Genomic DNA, 20749 nt, shown 5'->3' with positions numbered 1-20749 from the left:
TCCTCCTACAGCAAGGGCTTCATTCCTTGCCTCAGCCTTGGGCACCACCAGACCTCTTTCTCTTGGCCCCAATCCCTTACAAAGTTTAATTCGACAGTAATCAGGTATATAAAAATGTTCATGTCCTCCATCAAGGGCTCAGAGAACTCAATTCAACAGACAACAGTGACATCTGAACAGTTACATCGTAAGAACTACAGAGGACAAGAGGGAATTCCAGAGCTCTTAAACCAAACTGTCCTCTTCAGCTACAAACCAGCTCAGAGGTTTGTCAGAGTTTATGATCCCCTATAAAGGCTCACAGTATTCAAGCAAGATCCTGCCACTCTTTGTCAGAAATATCACCACCCCAGGGGAGGCATTCTCTGTTAACCACTCCAACCTCTTTCAGCCCAAATCCACCCACCCCCGCTCCCAAACAGTTTCCACTGAATCTCTAAGACTCAAAGGTTTACAGCTCTCCCCCAGGTGCTACCTCCAAGGGAAATACTTTGACAATGTGTTTCAGACATCGTTACAATGCCAAGTCCCTGAAATCAGCAGTAACAGCAAGGTAGGGAGATCCATTCCCACAGACTAATCTTAGATACAGAAGTGCTTTCAAATATAAACATGCTCAACATTCATTCTTCATGCTAGGAAGATCTTGAACACAACTTTATGATCCAAAGAAGATGCGAAGTTAAAGCTGTTGTATTTTCTCAACTGGGTATGACACAGCCAGAAAAATACTGTTTATGGGGCGCCTGGGTGGCTCAGTGGGTTAAAGCCTCTGCCTTCGGCTCAGGTCATGATCCCAGGGTCCTGGGATCGAGCCCCGCACTGGGCTCTCTGCTCAGGGCAGAGCCTGCTTCCTCCTCTCTGCCTGCCTCTCTGCCTACTGTGATCTCTCTCTCTCTCTCTCATTCTCTGTCAAATAAATAAATAAAATCTTAAAAAAAAAAAAAAGAAAAAGAAAAATACTGTTTATGAGAACCTGAGAAACTGCATGCTCCATAAGAAGTGGAGAAAACAAAAGCAAACAAAAGCATGTCCTTGTAGCATGACCCCAACTGTGTCAACCCAAGAAATAAACAAACCAACCAATCCCATCAGGGAAAACAAGACAGGAAGTTCGTCAAAACACAGTTTTCTCTGGAGTGGAGTGGAGCCAAGGGTTTTTCCTTCTCTTTTACCTTTTAATATTTTTCGTGCATTTTCTAAAATGAACATGCATCGCATTTAGAGTTGAGAAAAAATGAGCTTCATGTAAAACCAACCAACCAACTCCTATGGTGGCTGAGTCCTCCGGAGTGACTAGCACAGGGCTCCTGGCTAACGGGCACTGTCCTCCCTCCTCAGCCTCCAGGGCCGCTTCCCTTTTCCCGTGCACTCCCCTTCTGGCACCTTTCCTTCCTTCATGTTCCCAGCATCTGCCTCACACCCTCCCCCTCAGTGCTTCTACACATGCAGGTGTGTGTGCTTCCCGCCTCCTCTCCCACACTGGGAAGGAGGTTCCAACAGGGCATGGGATTTCATCTTTCCATGAGTCACTCCGGTAAACCCGGTGCCTAACAAAGTCTCTGGCAGATCCTAGGGTTCCATCAGTGTTTGCTGAAGGGATGAACAGAGAAGCCTTGTACATCTCATTACCTGTAGCCTCCTTGCTAACCCTTTCCCTGGCAGCCTGCCCCTCCTGCTCTCTTACACCTTACCAGGGGTCACCCGTTCCCACCTGTTTTCAAGGAACGCACGCCTGGCCTCATAAAACATTTGGCATCTCTACTTATTTCCTTGCCATCTTAACAGCAACAGCCACACCAGGTCAGCAATGATCACTGACACCTAAGAGCGTGTACATGTCCTCTCCCCTGCCCTCCCCATATCCTGGAGAGGGGGCTCTGGTCATCACTCTCCTTTCACAAAGGCAACTGGGGCTTAAGCAGGTCAAGGAGCGCCCTCACTTACAGGCAGGAAAGAATAAGGGCTGGCTGACTCCAAAGCCCGGGACTGGACGAGACTCTGCTGGGGCCAAGAGCCAGTTTGTCTGGTCTCTGCCGCGGATGCTAAGCTTCTTGTGGGCAGAAGAACACACGCTGCTCTTCTGTAAAGGTGGCCACGACTGCCCCACACAGGGCACATTCCGATTCTTGCAGATTTGAGCTGCAGAGCGGTTTTAGTGTGCACTGATCCTTTATGTGGGCTAACCCTCCCATATTCAGCGTTTAAATGGTCTGCCTGGCAAAACGAGGGTCATCCAAACAAGTTTCAATTCATTCAGATTAACATGGCTATGCAAGGAATTTAAGGGTCCAACTGTTGCCAGACAGTGCCCCCCACCAAGCAACTGATCAGAGGCACTTCATTAAGTTGTATGTTAATTGTTGCTCTTAAATATCCATTAGCACAGATCCCTTAAAAACCGGCTATTGGGCAATGATGTCACAGATCGTGTTTCAAAAAGCTCTTTTAGGGACATCATCTGTCATCCAGCACAATTTATTATGTAAATGCTTTCCTATTTTCAAATTTTCCCTAGAATTCTCTAAATGAGGTAACTTTCCACTATTCGAAACTCATGAAATCTTTTCTATACCCAATGAGTATTGTTAACGCTCCTCAAATTAGTTAGGAACTTGGCTCACCCTGCCAAGTCAGTGGAAAGTTTGGAAAGCCCTGAGTGTTAGCAAGGCAGACCCACAGGGTCTCAGCACTCCCTAACAGCTAGTGTGGGGCTGTGGCTCCTCAATGCCTAACGAGTGGACACACAGGCATTAGCACACACCCCCCACCACCTCTCTCCCCTCCTAGGGCTATTTGCACAGGCAACAAAGGGGGTATCCGTAAGCACTGCACAGAGCAGGTATTAGCCAGTGGGAGGCAAGCTGCATCTTACATAGCACAATAAAACTAATGTGCTCGGGAGAAACAACCCAGAAGCAGGATCTGTGATAAAATCTGCAAGGGATAAAAGTGCAGGAGGGTCTAACCTACAGTGCCAACAGAAATTCCTTTTCCAGGTCGAAAATCTTGGTCATTTCTAGATGGAAACGAGCATCACCACCACCACAGGAACAGGCCCACTCGGACCTGCCCAGGGAGGATTCTGAGGGCCCCTCCTGTTCCCTGTGAGACCAGCCTCCCAAACCCATGTGGAAACTAGAAACCTGGGCTGGCTGACCCACCAAATGTATCTCATCAAGTTTACAGGGGTGCATCCTATACGGGGAAGAGCCCAGACAAGGCCTCTGAAGGACCAAGTCTGTCCCCAACTTGCCTCATACAAGACGTGTGGCTACAGTGTTTGAGCCTCTTAGTCTCCCTCCCTCACAGGTAAACTAGGACTCGCACTGCTTAAAGCTCCAACCCTAGACGATGTCAGGACATGTGCAATAATTTCAGAAGTTGAAACACTGCCACTGAGGAGATGCACCCTGTTGTTGGGGTTTTTTTCTGTTTTATTGGTTTTTGTTGTTTTTAATTAAAAGTTGCCTAGGGATTCATTTAATGGCCCACCAAGTAGAAATGACGTGTGTGGCCCAAGCTAGGCACTGGGAAATATGGAAAGAAATAAGGCCAGGGCTTCGCTGTGGAATGAGTGCCCCAGTGATGGGAGAGGGGAGACCTACCAACAAATGAGGTCAATAAAATGGGATGCACACTGGGGTGTTCATCCAAAGTGTTCCACCGGGGGGTTCTAGTTGTGATATCTCTGGGGTACACACATCCTCAGGGAACCACAGAAGGGTTCCCAAGGGAGCAGGTAGGCTGGACAGACTCTGAAAGGCTGACAGAAACCACGCCTAAGGCACAGCAACGGGGGACAAGGGCCAATGGGCCTAATGTGGGAGGGTGAGAAGGTGCAGTCAGAGGGACACACGGGCCAGGCACCACACCTCTGTTAAATGCATTCCATCTTCACTAACCTGCTGTGGCTCTAAGAAATCCCAAATTAAAGAGGAGGGTCACAACCTAGACACAGAGTCAGGCCAATCTCAGCCTCGCCCTGCCGTCTCATGACTCTGCCGCCAGCATCCAGCTAATCAGATAAGACAGCAAGACATAGGGGTAAGACGAACCAAAATGGTTTAGAGAAAAACAATCTTAGATCCCAAGCCGACAAGCCTGTAATATTACAGCAACATATTTACCTGATATGGGCCATAAATTGGCTCCAGATTTAAAAACAAAAAACAAAAAACCTCAAACATACGTGCTAAGAGAAAATAGCTTCAAACCATTCTGATACCTGGCACCTACTATATGCCAGGTATCAACAACTTGAATGAAGATTAACCCAAGACAGCCCTTGGTCTCCAGGATGTGGTGATTTAAGAAGAAGTACTAAAACCTTCATCTGACAGTGGGTGGTAATGATGAGGGAGCACGAGGCTGGCTGAAGACAAAGCAAAAGTGGCGCCTTGCACCCCCTCTCCATCCGCTCCCCCTCAGTCCTATGTGTAGCATCCCTCAGGCAGCCCTGACTGCCATGAACAATAAGCAAATAGTTAACTTGCAGAGCTCACAATCCTGCTAGACAGGAGTCTCCCTTGGCTTACAAATGTCCTAAATCTCATTAACAAAGACGATTGATAGCAGGATTGTGACACCCCACCAAAAAGTCTCCCAACTATCTTAATGTTAATGGCTGGGCTAAAGACAACATTGATCAAGTCGCAAGGGCAAGGGCAAGGCCTCGGTAGGCCTCTGACATCCTGGCACCTTGTAGGCCCTCTTTAGCATATGAAAACTCCGTTGAAACCTCCCTTCCCCTCACCTTCCCCCAACTGCAGGGTACATAACCTGCCACCCCTCACAACCCAGGGCAGCAGCTCTACCTGGCCACGGGTCCTGTCCCCGTGCTTTAATAAACCACCATTTTTTACCAAAGATGTCTCAAGAATTCTTTCTTGGTCACCGGCTCCGGACCTCAGCCCAACGAACCTCACCTAGATTCTAGAACTTCATCAGTAAGAACTAAAAAACTAAAAAAGAAGAAAAAATAGGTAAGCCAGGCTGCTCTGGGGCATGTAACAGACTGGGGGGCTCAGGACAGGAGGGACAAGCCGGGGAGCTTTCTCAAGGGACAGAATGTTTGCTTCTGAAGATTGAGAAGCAAGAGTATAGGGGGGAAGGGCCACCAGTGAGATTAACAAAGACAGCATTCCTGAAGGAACAGGAACCTGGCACATGAGGGAACTCTCAAGCAGCTCACCAAGGCTGAGCCCGGGGGTCAGGAATATTCTAGAACATGAACAAGGAGTGGTGATCTGAAGACAGAGGAGCGCAGCAGGCCTCCAGACACAGTCACAGAAATCGATGTCCCCTTTTGCAAGCAAAGAGACTTTTTATTCCAACATTTTCCTCTACTCTGTCCGGATCAAGTGCCTGGCTCATCAGTGCTTGGAAATGTTGGCCATTGTTATTGGATAATCAGAGTCTTGTATGCACTCTTTGTTCAGTAACGCAGGGAAAGAGAGGAGAATTTAGCCACCAGACTCCCTAAAGGGATTTAACATAAGGCAAACTCACCTGTAAAATGGTCCCATAGCAGAGACCCTAATGAAGGCATCCTAATTATTCCTCAGGAGGCTCTGGGCTCCTCTGGCGAAAGCATTAACGGCTGAGGAGGGCGCTGGAGGAAATGCAGACACACCCACCGAGGAGGGGCCTCTGTGGGGTGTGTTACATTCCTTGGAGAACTGGGCCCCCTGCTATAATTTGTATAATCAGACCAGAGATTGGACTGCAGAACTGTTTCCCATTTATTACAATATCACACTCCTGCCCAGGAAACCCCACCCAAGCTTTTGTTTGGAATTCTCTTCCTTGATTAGGTGTAAGTCCTATTATTCCCGCCATTCAAAAACAACACATGGGTCTGATGAACCACAGTGCGGGGCACAGGGACAAACAGTCCTGTGCGAGAATCGGGCTAGCTAGTTCTTTTCTTCTCTCGTTTTAGAGTGAGGACTTCTTTTTCATTTCCTGCTCTGGAGAAGAGTGGGAAGCAGGGACATTTTGTACAAATGGAAGAGCAAATTGTATTTCCTCTCTGGAACAAGCCATGCTAGTCCAGGGAAGCACTCCCAGGTTATGTCCACAGCCACGCACTGGGTCCTGGCCCTGGAGTCCGGGCTGCTGTCCCCACAATCAGCCAGCAGGAAGGGGATAAGGAGGCCTCCAAGCTCCATCACTCCATCTTTGGAAATGCTGTTCTTGGTGGGGCTGCCCTGCACTTGGCCTCCCCACAGGAATGACAAAGCTGTGACTCTATCCAGCCTCTGTTACGCAATTCACCCGGCCTCCAAGTCCAAGGGCTGAGCAACGGGGCCAGGGTCCCCCACCAGACCCCTGGGAAACACAATCCAGAAAGGTTCATTCATACAATGAAAGACAGGTTATAGGAAAATTTCATTTCAAAGCACTGAGATAAAAGTTGGGAAAAAGGATAAATCACTTCATTGTTTAGTAAGTGCTTGAGCCATGGAAGAGACCTGTTTTGGGTCTGTATAACCTGAAGGGGGCAGCTTGGGACTACCATGGGTCTCCTCTTGCCTTTACCAAAGCTGCGGGGGGGGGGGGGGGGGGGCGGGGGCGGGGGGGGGGGGGGCTGGAGCTCTGACTCTAAGGAAGCATTTCAGTGGTCAGGCCAGGGACCTCATGCTCTTGTGACTTCAGTTCAAAGGGGCCAGTTTTGGCCAATGGGATTTTCCCCAGTAACTCCAAGCCCAGTTGAACTCTAGCTGGGAGGCTGGAAGATGAGGAAGTCAGAAAACCTGGGGCTGGGTAGCCATAGAGGACAAACAGGCAATCACGACCTCACAAGTTCATCTGGCCATCAAGGGGATAAAGGACACCCCAAGACAGGAACTAGGAGCCCAAGAGAGCACTTTGATGGGCTCAGTCCAATTCCCATGAACCCCAGTGCTCTTCATTTCCCATCCTGGGAGATCTTCAAAACACACAGAAACCTTTCCTGTTTATCAAATTGGTGAATGGGTTTCTATCACCACCAAACATCCTTGCCTAAAACAAGCACTTGATCTAGGTCTGGTGCTGTGACAACAGTACTATCTCAGAGCTGGTACAGCAGATAAAAATCCTTAGTGTGTGACTGCAAACGATGGCAGCATGGCTGTTCACGATAGAATAGTGTCTCGCTGAACAATGGACAGCAAAGCTCACTTTGGACCAGATTTGCCAGGGGGAGCTCCTCAGAAGGCAAAGGACTACAATTTGAGGAGTAGGAAGGGTGTAGGTGAACAGTGAGGACATTACTAATCCCTCTGTGAAGCCAGGCTTCATCACCACAATTCCTCTGGGCTCAGTCCACATCCGCTGGCCTCAGTTCCTTAGACTGTAGCCCACGCAGAACTGGGAGAGGCTCTGCTGGCAAGCCGGACTGCTTTGATTTTTGGTGATCCTACTAAAATCCAGCAATCCCCAAAGGCGGCTACTTAGAGCTCTCTTATATAAGTCCCTGCACCCGGAAACACGAGAGCCAAGTCAGGCTGTTGTCAAAGCTGTGCCTCTGAGCTTCTCCTGGCCCACCTTGCGGCTCACATCGTTGGCAGAAGGGGGAGGGGACTGTCCATCCACAGCAGTCTGCATAGAATCAGGAGCTACATCCAGAACCCGTGTGGTGGATGTTCAGGGATGGGGGAGGGGGATGGGGGTGCGATGAAAAAGATACAACACAAGCAGATCCTTAAGCAGCCTACCATTATCAGACACGGACACAAAGGACCCAATCACGTGCCTACACACCCTAACCACTACCAAGTCTATGTAAAAAAGAAATCCTTCCTACATCACATCGGCAAGGAAATCTTCCTTGAGAAATGCAACTCCAAACATAAAATGCCAGTAGTTAACATAGGCAAGATTGGTATTACTACACAAACATGGTTTTAATTACTCAAATGAATTATTCAATGATGGCTTTCAGATTTTCTTTTTCTTTTAAGCAGCGAAGTTTTGTCTTCTAATGTTACTTTACTCAGAAACCTGATAAGCAATGTAGATGCATGAAAGCAGAGCTGCTCTGGTTGAAATGGGGGAATGGGGGTCTCGGGGTCCTGTGGGCTCCCGAGGGGCCGCCACGGCACACACAGAGCTCCAGGAATCACAGTTGGAAAACCGCTCTTTTAAATGTTAAGGACTTACAGCTTTCAGGCACACATGGCAATTTAAAATTTACCTAATAGAAGTATTTACAGTACAGTCTCCTAACAAGAAAGGGCTTGAGCTTACATTATGAGCCTGTGACTTTAATTCTGCCAGCCCAACTTCTGGCAACACAGATAAGGACCCCCCCACCCCCACCCCCACCCAACCAGGAAAGTGCCAGAGCCCTGAGGCATCACATCTCACATCTTGTATGTTACTCTCTTCCCCTTTTAACATTTGGTTCTTTACATCTGTAAGTTCTCTGCTCCCAATGTCCCTTTCCTTCTACCTACTAGGTAAGGGTTTTCTGAATTTCAACCCTATTCATGTGTTCACAGGGCACACCTAGAATGTGCCTCCATCTGCCTAAGGAAAACCGGACTGCCAGAGCCCACGACTCTACCCCAGTCTGGGTTACCACCACTGGCTCAATCACTGTACTCCACCCAGAGTCTCCTTCAGAAAAAATCAGGCCAACCGGTTCATTTACATCACTCTTGCTCAGAGTGTGCTCCTAGGATTCCTGCAGAGGTCCTGTGTTCTAGGGAGTCCTCAGATGCCCCAACATGCTCCTACACATCGTGAATTTCTTTGAGGAAAAACCAAGTAGAACCGTAAGAAATCATGAACACTTTTTCTGTGTGTGGCATATCCCCCATCATTGCCATGTTCTTTGGGAAACAACCAGTAACTTAAACATCTACCCTGGTTATTTTTAATTTAATACTTTCTTATAAATAGCAAATAGTTTCCTATACAGAAAAGCAAATCAGAAATGTATGGAAATGAACCAATAAATAGTGAATTTCAAGTCCCATTAAAATCAGGACAGTGACAAGGATGCCTGCTATTAACTATTTAAAACTTTACTTCAACCTCTAACCCAGAGAAATCAAAGAAAATGTTAAGAAAAGGCAGTAATTTTTATTTTTTATATATTTTATTTTTGTAAATGAAATGTCTATTTGCCTAGAATCTAAGTGGACTGGAGATAGTCAGAAAGAATAACTAGATGAAGAATGTCATTTAGAAAACAAAAAATTCCAAGGCTACCTGGTTGGCTCAGACCATAGAGCGTGTGGTTCTTGATCTCAGGGTTGTGAGTTAGAGCCCCATGTTGGCAGTAGAGATTACTTAAAAAATAAAATCTTAAAAACAAAAAAAAATTCCAGTCATATCAACAAAGTATAAAAGGAAGGAGGGGTGGGGAAAGAGAAAATACCTAGAAATTAACTTACCCATATATATGTCGAATCAGTCTTACTTTCAGTTTTACTGAATAATACAGAAGATACAAGTAATGGCACTACCAGTGCCCACACAAGAAGACCCAATTTCGTACAATGGCAATTCTCCTTTCGTCACAGTTTTTAAAGTCAACACAATGCAACCCGCATTGCAACAGGATATTCTGTAGAGTTTATAAATCTGATTCTAAAGTTGAGCTGGAAGAGAGAAAGATTCAGCATGACTGAAAAACGTTTTGAAGAAAGAACAATGAAGGGAGACCTATCCTAACAAAGCTAAATAAATATACTGTAAAGTTACAGTAACTAAAAAACTGTTACCACAGAAATAGACCATTTACTAGGGTAGACAGAATAGTAAGCAAACATATGAATATTTAGGATACAATCAATGTATCATTTAGAGTAAGTACTGAAGAGCAAACTATTATATATTTTTCCAGTACGGAAAGAGACAACTATTTGATACATTCTGGAAAAGTATATATGCACAAAAGTAAATATCCCCCAAAATGAAAACGAAGTTATCACTTTCCCTCTATGAGGCACAAAAACAAATGTTAGGTAGATAAGGGATATAAACGTAAGAACAAAACAAAACAACAAAAAGACAAAAAAAAAAAAAAACCTATTAAACCAGAAAATATGGAGAATACAATTTTATTTACAAAGCCCATAAGATAAAAGTTCACTGATGTAGGAACACCACAGTTAAAGCTTCTGTTCTATAAACACTAAGATAGGTGACAAAGACACTACTTACAAAGGACATTTTGAGGAGGGAATTAAATTAGCTTCATTGCTTTTTTTTACCCTAAAGCATCATATAATGTTTAAATTTGTCCTAACTAGTTAACCCAAATATGGTTAATGACCTTTTTAAGAGAACTTTACCCAAAAAAGGTTAATTTAAAGGCACACTTCAACTCAGCCTTCCATAAATATTCAAATTAAAAATGAGTAAAGCCATAGAGTTTGCTTGCCATTTTTCAGGAATAAAAGTCTGAGGAATGTGGACAATTATCTGAAATATTTTACTTTAAACATTCTCCTTAGTGCCTCTCCCATAGATGTTCTGAAAGAGAAACTATGTACTTCAAAGGGCGTGCCTCTAGGTTTTTGATGATTATCTGAATGCCTGCAACAGTCAACAAAAAGTATCATCCCAAGGGTAAACTAAGAATCTCACAGGGAAGAGACCTTGTAATTTCCAAATGGGAAGGGTTTTTTGGTTTGGGGTTGTTTTGTTTTTTAATAGGACGACATTTAAATTGTGATTTTTTTTTCATAGCTAATGCTTTATAAAATAGTTTTTTGTTTTTTTTTTTAAAAATCCACCTTCTGCCCAACCCTTGAGTTTTTATCCACACTTACTCTAGTCTTGCTGGGGTGTGGAATCTGGGATTGAGGTGCAAAATTATCATGTAAGTGACACTCCCTTACTGGAAAACAATCCTATGGACTTTAATCTTCTAGGCTTAGCTCACTGTTAGGTTAAGAAACTGACACTCAGGCATAATACACACATTTTCCTTTCTTTCCAGAAAACAGTCCTTCCTGGCCATAATAAAGTCATACTTCTTATTTTACCTTTTTCTAAGTAATTAACACATAATCCTAGAGATGCACAATCTCTCACCATCCCAGAAACAGAATATGCCTCTGATTTCAAAGGTCTGCAATTTTCCCAAGCTCTCTGCCATCCATCAAAGCTACTCAGGTTTTAGTTTTTCTTTTCCAGGAGCATTTTTACCGCATGTCTCTAAATCGTCCTAAGTGAAAACTATGGTTTTCTAATATAAGTAGGGTTTCAAACCACAATCAAAGTTCCCTCTACTCTCTATTCTCAACAGCTGGCCCAAGAAGGTCTCACTTCCCTACCCTGAGTCAAGGCAACCTCATCTGCAGAATCTCTTGCCCCTCCAACACGTCCCTTTGTGCCTGACACACGGAGGATCAACAGCCATCCCGCCCATGTCCTCTTTTCTCCAGCCACGGTGAGGGCAAGGGTTCCAGACTCACTATCACGAATATGTTCTTCACACTGTAATCGTTCCAGGAACATCTGTTGTAGTATTTTATACTAAGCATCTTGACTGATCCTGGATAATGTTTACTCATTTGCATCCATTTATTAACTACTTTTCTACCAGGAAACACAATTCTTTGAAATCCTCTGCCAAGCCTCATGAGAGAAAATAAAATTTCAAGACAGATTCTGGGTTGTGTTCTGTCACTTACGTTACGGGCAAAAACAAAAATTAGATTAGAAGAGATTTATCGCAAGCTAATAATCACTTAGCTCAAAAATCAAACAACAGCTATTGGGAAACAACATTTATGTTGTTTTTCCAGACAACTTAAGTATATTATAAATTATGAGAAAGCATTTTTGTGCCTGAATTACATAAAGTATCCAAAGCATAACGCAACCAGCATATAGAAAGCAAATAGTCCCTTCCATGTTAAATTGTGGGTATATAAAGCATTTCTTTTCATGTGCGTTTTTTAAAAGACTTGAAATGACATACCAAATTTTTAACATTCTTGAGAAAAAAGGGGGAAGATAACAATGAAACTTTTACATTCTATTTTTGAACTATCTGTATGATTTGAGTTTTCACAAAATTTTGTCATTTTTTAAATACGACAAATGTAAAAATAATGCTGGCAAAGATGCACTGAAAAGGACATTCAATGGAAAAGTAAATTGCTTGTGGCACTATAAATTGATAGAACCCTTTCCCACAAGGTATGCCAAAGCTGTAAAAATACTGATAACCACTGACTGAGCAGTTATTTATTCTCTAAGTTTTTGATAATGTGGCTGCATCATTCTTTACCAAAAAAGCAATCCAGCTTAACACATTCACCACATTGCATCTCTAAAATGTAGGCTTTGGCAATGTCAGTTAGCTACATACTAGTACATTAGATTCCTACCTGCAGTAGTTACATTCTTACAAAGTCACCACTAACCCTGAACTGGCAAAGACTGGACCTTTTCTCCATGGTCAAATACAGAGCTAGGTTCCTGGGAGCCATTTTCATCCAATGATCAATGCAATGCGTAGCCTTGTTTTATGCATATTTCTGTTTGAAGACACCTAGAAAGATTTATCATTAACGCTGAACTCACGGCCAAGAGCACTCTAACTCATGCCTGAAAGGAAGCTTATCTAACACATGTATTTTCTCTGTAAAGCACAGAACAACCTCCTCATCCTTACAAACACTAGACAGCATTACACTGGATTTGGGAGTCATTTTTAAAAGCAAAATCACCAATGAAAAGCACAAAAATCTAAAAAAATGTGGCATTCAATAGGCCATGGGAAGGACGTTTGTTTACAAGAGAGAGCTACAACAAGAAGTATCACCTTGTCTGACCTCAGCTGGGAACAGGTGCAGGACGCAACTGGAATGTTTTACCTCTTGGCACATGTGTGTGTCCAAGGCCGACTGTAAAAGCGCCTGGATTCATGATTTCAGGTTTACCCATCAATTTTAGCATGTAGACAAAATCTGCAAATACGCAATCTGTGTATATTGATCACTAACTATTTGGCTTTTTAATAGTTACAGAGGAATTCTCAAAAAAATCAATGAACAGCTTGAGTAAAGAGATACCCAGAAAGAGCTTCCTTGTCTGTTAACTTGGTGGGTCCCGACCAGCAGCGATTTTTGCCTCCGAGGGCACATTTAGCAGTATCTGCCAACAAATGCGGACCCTCACAACTGGCTCTAGTGGGTAGGGCCAGGGATGCCTCAGATCATCTAACAATGCACAAGACAGGCTCTAACCACAATCATCTAGCCCAGAGTGTCAACAGCGCCAGTAGGGAGAAGTCCCGTGAGGACCTGCCGACAATATACATGTTTTTACATGTAACTTCCTTCACCTTCTCTCAAGGTACACTTTCATGCCTAAAACAAATCATTCAGGGTCAAGGATGGAGCTCAGACCTTGTTTCTTGGTGGCCTTTTAAGGTCAAATTTAACTAATGAATTTTCTTTTTAAGATTTTATTTATTTATTTGACAGAGATCACAAATAGGCAGAGAGACAGCAGAGAGGGTGGGTGGGTGGGGGGGAGCAGGCTCCCTGCTGAGCAGAGAGCTCTATGCAGGGCTCGATCCCAGGACCCTGGGATCATGACCCGAGCGGAAGGCAGAGGCTTTAACCCACTGAGCCACCCAGGCGCCCCTAACTAATAAATTCTTACTACATACAACGGAAGACACAAAGCACTTCTAAGTTGTACTGAAAAGTGGGACTTTCCAGTCATTCCCAAGGAGCTTAGAATGGTAACTGGGTTAATTCCAACAATAACGAAAAACATAGAGCCCATCTGAAATCTTGTTTCTGTTTGAACACCGAGTAAAAATCATCACTGCACGGGAAGTAAGCCATCTAGAAGTCCAGTGCCCAAGATATGGAGAACCCAGCTCACTCCCAGCAGCTTTCACGGAAAGTCAGGAACCTGTGAGAAGGTAAATAAAGCTACCCTGTGTGAGGAAGACTATTAGTAGATCTTACTAAGGAGCACCTGGGTGGCTCAGCTGGCTGAGCGTCCAACTCTTGCTTTCAGCTCAGGGTTGTGGCATCATTGAGCCCCACCCATGTCAGGCTTCCTGCTAAGTGGTTGAGATTCTCTCTCTTCCTCTCTCTTCCCCCTCCCCCAGCATGCTCATCTCTTTCTTCTCTTTCAAATAGGTCTTAAAAAAAAAAAAAAAAAACCATGTCTTACTAAGTCTTAATGATTCTGAGAAGAGACCCACCCTGACTATGTGGCCTGCAAACACCCTGACCTATAAAAATGCTGCATACCTCCCTCCACTGCCCCCCCCCATGTGGATTCAGTATTACACATTTATTCAGTCTTGAATCAGTCCTATTTTTAAATAATAAATCAAGCCATTTGTAGAGTGGCCTCCAAGGTTACTCAAGAGCATTACAAAATCATTGTGCTAACACAACAAGGATAAGTAATTCCCAATAGACAGACTAGCAGACTAAGAACTGCACTTAAAATTTGGAACCCGAATGCTCAGCGGCTTGAGGTTAGAGCCAAGTGATTATTTCACTAGTCTTTTATTCTGGAAAGATGTTTTAGCTCAATGGTGCAAAAATAAGCCCAAGATATTACTTCCTGCTCTAAAGTGGGTTTGCTGTCCGATGCCTACAACTTCCTCTAGGATCCTACTGAACACTCTCAGACCTTGAAATTCTCCCTCATCCTTCCGCAACTTCTCTGGCCACTCAGGCTTCTGCTCTTCCCCTTCAGCCTACATTTGCAGCCCTGCACCCCCCACAATGCACTCTAGACAGTGTACTCTTCAGACCACCAGGATCAGAACCACCCAAGGAGCTGGAAATGAAAATGGGATTCCCAGACCACTTTCCTGTCTGGCAGATTAGAATCTTGGATGGAAGAGTCAGGAGTCTGCATTCCCATTCTATCTCCTGGTTTGTCTGTTTTTGTTTTTTTTTTTTTTAAAGAATGATAGCCCCAGCCACCAAATAACACCTCTGACTCTCTGACAATAGGTCAGTGTATCTTTATCTATCACGATCTCCTCTCTCTGTTCTGAACACTGCCTAACCCTAACTTCTAAACCCATTTTAAACATCCTACTCAAGCTAGGAAATGTCATCTGCTATACCTCCAGTGGAGAGAAATACCATTTCTCTAAACGTCCGTAGCATGCTATCTACCTACGACATGCACCACATAAAATGAACATTGTAGATTTCCTGGCTTACCCAATCAGATGGGGAGCTCAAGGGTAGGGACTGTGTGCTACAGCTGGGTTCATCCCCAGTGACCAGCACAGCTCCTGGCACAGAGCAGGTACACTCACTTACTGAACACATGGATGGACGGATGGGCTGCCTCTGAATGGCACTCATGAACTTCATCAATTCCACCTAATTTTTGCTTAATGATTAATGTGAACGGGTAGACTCAACTGAGTAACTTCCAGCACAGCAATCTGAAATGAGTGGAGTAGCTCTCACAGGGGGCCCTACAGGAGAGAGAGGTCCTTCTCCAGAGACATTTGAGCTTGGCACTCTGGAGAGTCTCAAATGAACGAGCCAGCTACTGAGCATACACAGTCCTAGTGAGGAGCAAACACAGATGATGGGGACAAGAAGGAAAACTGGCCACCAGATAAGTTCTCTGGGCATGAGCAGATTACAATAAAACATTCTTTTCCATCAAGAACCACGACAAATACTGGCATCAGCCCAAGAGGATCTACCTATAGAATCATGTCTAGATTCAACTGGACATCATTGAGCCTGGAATTCAGAGCTGCCTATAATTTAAAGCTGTAATTGATATTTTTTTTCATTGTCAACCTATCCTCCAGCCTCCTATCCTTTCTACCTTTCTAGATTTTCCTTTGGGGAATCACTATACAGCAGCCACAGGACTTAGGTGGTGTTGGCCCAAAACTGAGCTCTAGAGGTTGATCCTTCTTGGCATAAACCGATCAGCACAACCTCATCTCTACGCTAATTGTGGGATGAGCAGAAACCCAAGCCTAAGCACAAAGCATTCCCCTGGCTGCCATGATGGTTAAGACTGGACCAGCCAGAGCAAAGCTCAAGTCCTTTATTGGTGCATGTGCTGCTGAAGTGAGGACTCAGGTCTTTTTTGGATTGTTATACATGTGAACAGAGAAGCATGTGGCCTTGGTTGCTGCCGGAAGCCATCTTATGAGCACACAGACACCTACAGAGAGGGGAGCAGACCTTAAAGAACCGAGCCAGCAACCTGGAAAGAAGAGCCTTTTCTGTTATTGAGCCAATGCGTTCTCTCTTACGGTTTAAGCTAAGCTGGGTTTTCTGTTGTCCAAAGCAGCAGGATACATGCCCACTCCTACCTTTCAAACTCCTCTTTCCCTTTTCTCTCAGCACAAAAATCTACTGTTCCAAGAGTCCTGTACAGGGTCTCCAAACATTCCACAAACTTTCCCACCTTCACACTTATGCGTGTCATTACCCTGCCTAAAATGTTCCTCCCTTACACGGTGTTGTTCATATCCTGTGTGGACATGTAGACTCAGGCTGGAATCCTAATCTGTGAGGGCAGACACCCAGGCCCATAGCTTTCTTGTCTCCTCTGAGCTGCCACCTAGAGTACTTTCTCAATACTAGTTGTATCCACATTCTACCTTCTACTTTTAGTACCCTTTCACCAAGTCTTGCCCTGGAATGTAAGCTCTCCATACTACTGCAATCCCTTGTAAATGGCCCCTTGCCCAGTATCTTGTGACTAGCAGAAAACCCAACAAATCCTCTTTAGGCAAATTCAAAATGTGATTTCAGCCTCTGATCACTGCCAGTCATACCCTCTTAATTCACACAGCAATGTAGAGGATAGAAAGGAATTTCAGATGGAACATATTTCAACATTACACAGTTGGCCATGGTCCTGTCACATTTCACAACCAGACTGGCAGTAACAGCTGGATGAAGATCAGAAATTTATCAGGCTGCCTTCCCATCTACAGATAACTGAAGTCCTTCCAAAGAAGCCGCAGATTAACTCTGAGTTCTAAAGAGTGTAGTCTCATACCTTTCAAACATGTGTGTGAAATCATCTTAAGGGCAACACCAGAATAAGAGAAATGAAGGCACAGCCCAAGGCACAGACAAAACAATAGGCTCTGATCGCTGCCAAGTCTTTAATGTCCCCTTCCCTACTTGTAGTCCCAGGGCTCCTGAAGGGAGGGTGTCAGGATAGGTTAGTAAGATTTAAATGAGGGACATGAAATGAACAGATTGAGACTGCCCCATCCCAAAAGTGGTTAGGAGATAATGAGTCAGTTGAGATAGGTCAGGATCAAGTACGATTCTAACTGAGGATGAGAACAGGAACAAGGCAAATGGTCAAGTAAGTGGGGTGTTGGGGTGTGTGTGTGTATGCGCATGTACACACACACAAGCAAAAAAGAAGTCAATACAGCCACAGAATGGATATTACCCTGGCCACTCAAGCTCCACGCCCACTGTGTGGGCCATGACAGATCTGTCTGCACACAGATTTTGATGTCTCAGTTAGGAGCTATATTAGCAGCACCTGAACATGCTTTTCAACAGGTTATAGATATGGAGGGGCTACCTGACAAAATTTAAACCACTATCTTTCAGGTAAAGCCATCCCTTACCAGATGCATATCTATAATGACTGAGACTTCATTAATAGTCAGTGATCCTCTTAGAGACCTGTGGTTTCTGTGACAAAGGGCCAGAGTCATCCTTTGAATAATGTTTTTTCATTCTCTCTCTTCCCTGAGTAACACTGTCCTCTTCCTAGGCCCTAAATAGATTCTGCAGGGGTTCAAAGACAGTCTGCAGAGGCTGCTGAAGGAACTGTGACAGAACAGAGCAAAAGCTTACCCGCTGAAACACAAGTCTTCTCATGATCTCTGCGTATCACATGACCATAAGGAATTTCATTCTCGATGCTTAGTTCTGTAAATGCTTTACAACTTGCACTTTGCCGTTAGCCCTGTGGCTAAGAGAGATGGTTGCCCAAGCACCCCCTGTTCTCAGAGACTCTGCCTCGGCTCTGTGCCAGGGACCAGCCCGGCTTCGCTCTCCCATCCACAGTGGCCATCACTGGTTCAGACTCTCACTGGCTCTGGGTGCTGAGGGACCCTCCATTCTGTCCTTGTGCCTGGACAGAAAAAGCAAACCTTAGGACAAAGTGATGTCACAAAGACAGTTTCCTGACGAAAGAGTCCAACCACCACCTCCCTCTCTGCTTCTCGTTTCAAAAACATTTCTCCCTAACTCCCGTCTGTGGGGCAAGAAATGAAAGAACCAAAATTCATACAACAAAAGCAGAGGGTTGAACTCAAACAGCTGCTATTTCATCAAGGGAAAAACCAACCAACCACCCCAAAAGTTGTCCACACTTTGAAATCCATTCCATGAATCCAACACAGAGGTAGACCAGCCAGGCCTCAGCTCAGCTTCGCCTTCAAGGAGCAGCCTCCAGCGAGAAGTCAATAAAGCCAACGTGGTTTGCAGCAACTGCTTCTCTTGGCCACCAACAGGTCAGAAAAGAATTCCCTTCAGAGTTGCTGAGGACTGAAGTCACTGCCTACCTGCCTCCTCACACTGCCTGCCAGTCGGACCAGCCACACTCCTATCATGGGACTTGCTCTTCCCCCAGCAACAGAAACAGCTGTCGTGCCCCCCCCCCCAACTTCATCAAATTTCCAGTCTTCCAGAATGTTCCAGCCCCACCCAATGTCCTGCATGTCTGGCTCTTCTACTTCACAGAATCAGCAGAATACAGAAAGGAAACAAAATCCACAGACCTGGGGTTCACAGAGATAGCCATGTCCCCTGGGGTGTTCTTTCCAAAGCATGTTGAAAGAACCACAGGATCAATCCAGGGCACAAACATCCTCAGCTTCAAGTTGATATTCTGGGTTTCTCTTCAACAAATATTTGAGTGCCCAGTCAGAACAAAGTACTGTCAGTACACCCCAGGTTAGGCTTTCACGAGGGCTCTCAGTAATTCCCTTTCCCCAACGCACAGAGCAATACGGATTTCGTGAAGGCTGACGTCCAGGAACAGGGCACCACTGTTCCTTACTGAGTTACTGGAGCAAAGAAAAAGATACACCCATTTGCCAAATACTTGCAGCCTCTGCTGTGCCTGGAACTCTGCCAGGAACATCAAGAAAAAACACATCTACACACACACTACAAAGAGGATGCCCCACTAGAAATGTTTCCAGTCCTTTTCATCTGCCTTTCCCCCTCCTTCTCCCTCTCCCCTCCGTCCACAGGGGAATGCAGACTTCTTCCAGTACCTTAATCATTATGTCAGCACGCCATTTATAGAAGGAAGAGCAAAGAAATGTACTATACTGTTCTTCACCCCACAATTTTCCCATATGCATCAGCCAATAAAAGAAAAGTCATGGGGCTCCTGGGTGACTTAGTTGGTTAAGTCGGTTAATTGGCTGCCATCAGCTCAGGTCATGATCTCAGGGTTCTAGGATCAAGTCCCACATCGGACTCCCTGCTCAGTGGGAAGCCTGCTTCTCCCTCTGCCTGTCACTTTCCCTGCTTGTGGGTGATTGCCCTCTGACAAAATAAATACATAAAATAAATAAATAAATAAATAAATAAATAAATAAATAAAATCTTAAAAAATAAAAAGGAGAAGAAAAGTCATAACACACACATTGACTTGTTCCCTGTAGTTACCTCTAAATCTCCACTCCGATTTATTTATTTATTTTTGGGGGGAGGTGACTCTACTGAAACTTGCTTTATAAAGGTTTTTCTCCCCCCCCTCCCCCGCCAGATGTCTATGATCAGAGGCTAGAAGGTTAACTTTGGAATGGGTGCTTCAAGAAATGAAGACTGTCCCAAAGCACCTCAGAACCTAGAATAGTGGCCAGACTATGGAACTTATGTCTGTCCTTTTCAGGAAAATAGGACCCTCTGTGTCCACTGTACAGGTTTTTCTTCCACGTGTCTGTGGTGAGAAGCTGTTCCAGAAATACATGGCAAACCAGATGTTTTGTTTTGTTTTGTTTTTAAAGATTTCATTTGTTTATTTGACAGAGAGAGTGAGCAAGAGAGAGAGCACGAGCAGTGGGGAGAGTCAGAAGGAGAGGGAGAAGCAGGCTCCCCACTGTGAGGAGGGAGCCCGACGCGGGGCTCAATCCCAGGATCCTGGGATTATGACCTGAGCTGAAGGCAGACACTAAATCAATTGAGCCACTCAGGTGCCCCATTATTGCAGAGTTAAGCATACTGAGTTCTTGAACAACTAGATGATGTGGACCAAGTCATGCTCCTAGACAGTAACGTGCAAAAGACCAAGATCCAAGGTTTCTTGAGGAATACGGATAGTGAGGGTTATCAAATACTGCTTTGGGGAAAGCAACTTTAAATGAGGTATTATATAGATTACAAGGCTCTGAGATTGGACAGAGAGTACTACCTACAAACCCCAGAGCTGTGTCCCTGCAATGAACACCTGTGAACAGGCTCTATGGTATTCATTTTCCCCTTCACAGTCTCTGCTTGTATGTGTGCTTCTGAAGAAGCTGACTTTACTCCTCAGATTCCTGATGCACACCCTAGGGTCAGGCTTAACGGTGGCATCCACTCCCCTGGACACAACGTTTACTAGAGGACAGACATATAGTCTCAACATGCAACTTCAGTGAATTTCAAGACTTCTGCTATTTCAAAGTTGGTGGGCTCTTCCAGGGCTCCTGTAACATTCATTTTTAAGACCTAGAACTCCTGAGGGTATTTTTGTTTCCACTGAGTTGTAGACAGCTTGCTTGTAGGTGAGGCCA

The 20749-nt window shown here is 44.7% G+C and overlaps 1 protein-coding gene across 6 annotated transcripts in view; it reads right to left on the bottom strand.

Moving 5' to 3' along the window:
• TLN2 (talin 2) overlaps positions 1-20749 on the bottom strand; it is a 421428-nt gene that overhangs the window by 273685 nt on the left and 126994 nt on the right. Inside the window, exon 1 of one of the 6 annotated variants that reach the window (XM_032342744.1) lies at positions 5512-5621. The exons of the other annotated variants lie outside the window; for them this stretch is intronic. The gene's annotated coding sequence lies outside the window, so the exon portion shown is untranslated. Of the gene's footprint in view, positions 1-5511; positions 5622-20749 lie in introns of those variants that run through there. 6 annotated transcript variants of the gene reach the window in all.

The sequence above is a fragment of the Mustela erminea genome, chromosome 5 (genome assembly GCF_009829155.1).
Source record: "Mustela erminea isolate mMusErm1 chromosome 5, mMusErm1.Pri, whole genome shotgun sequence".
NCBI lineage: Eukaryota > Metazoa > Chordata > Mammalia > Carnivora > Mustelidae > Mustela > Mustela erminea.
This window is presented reverse-complemented; position numbering and strand designations above follow the sequence as displayed.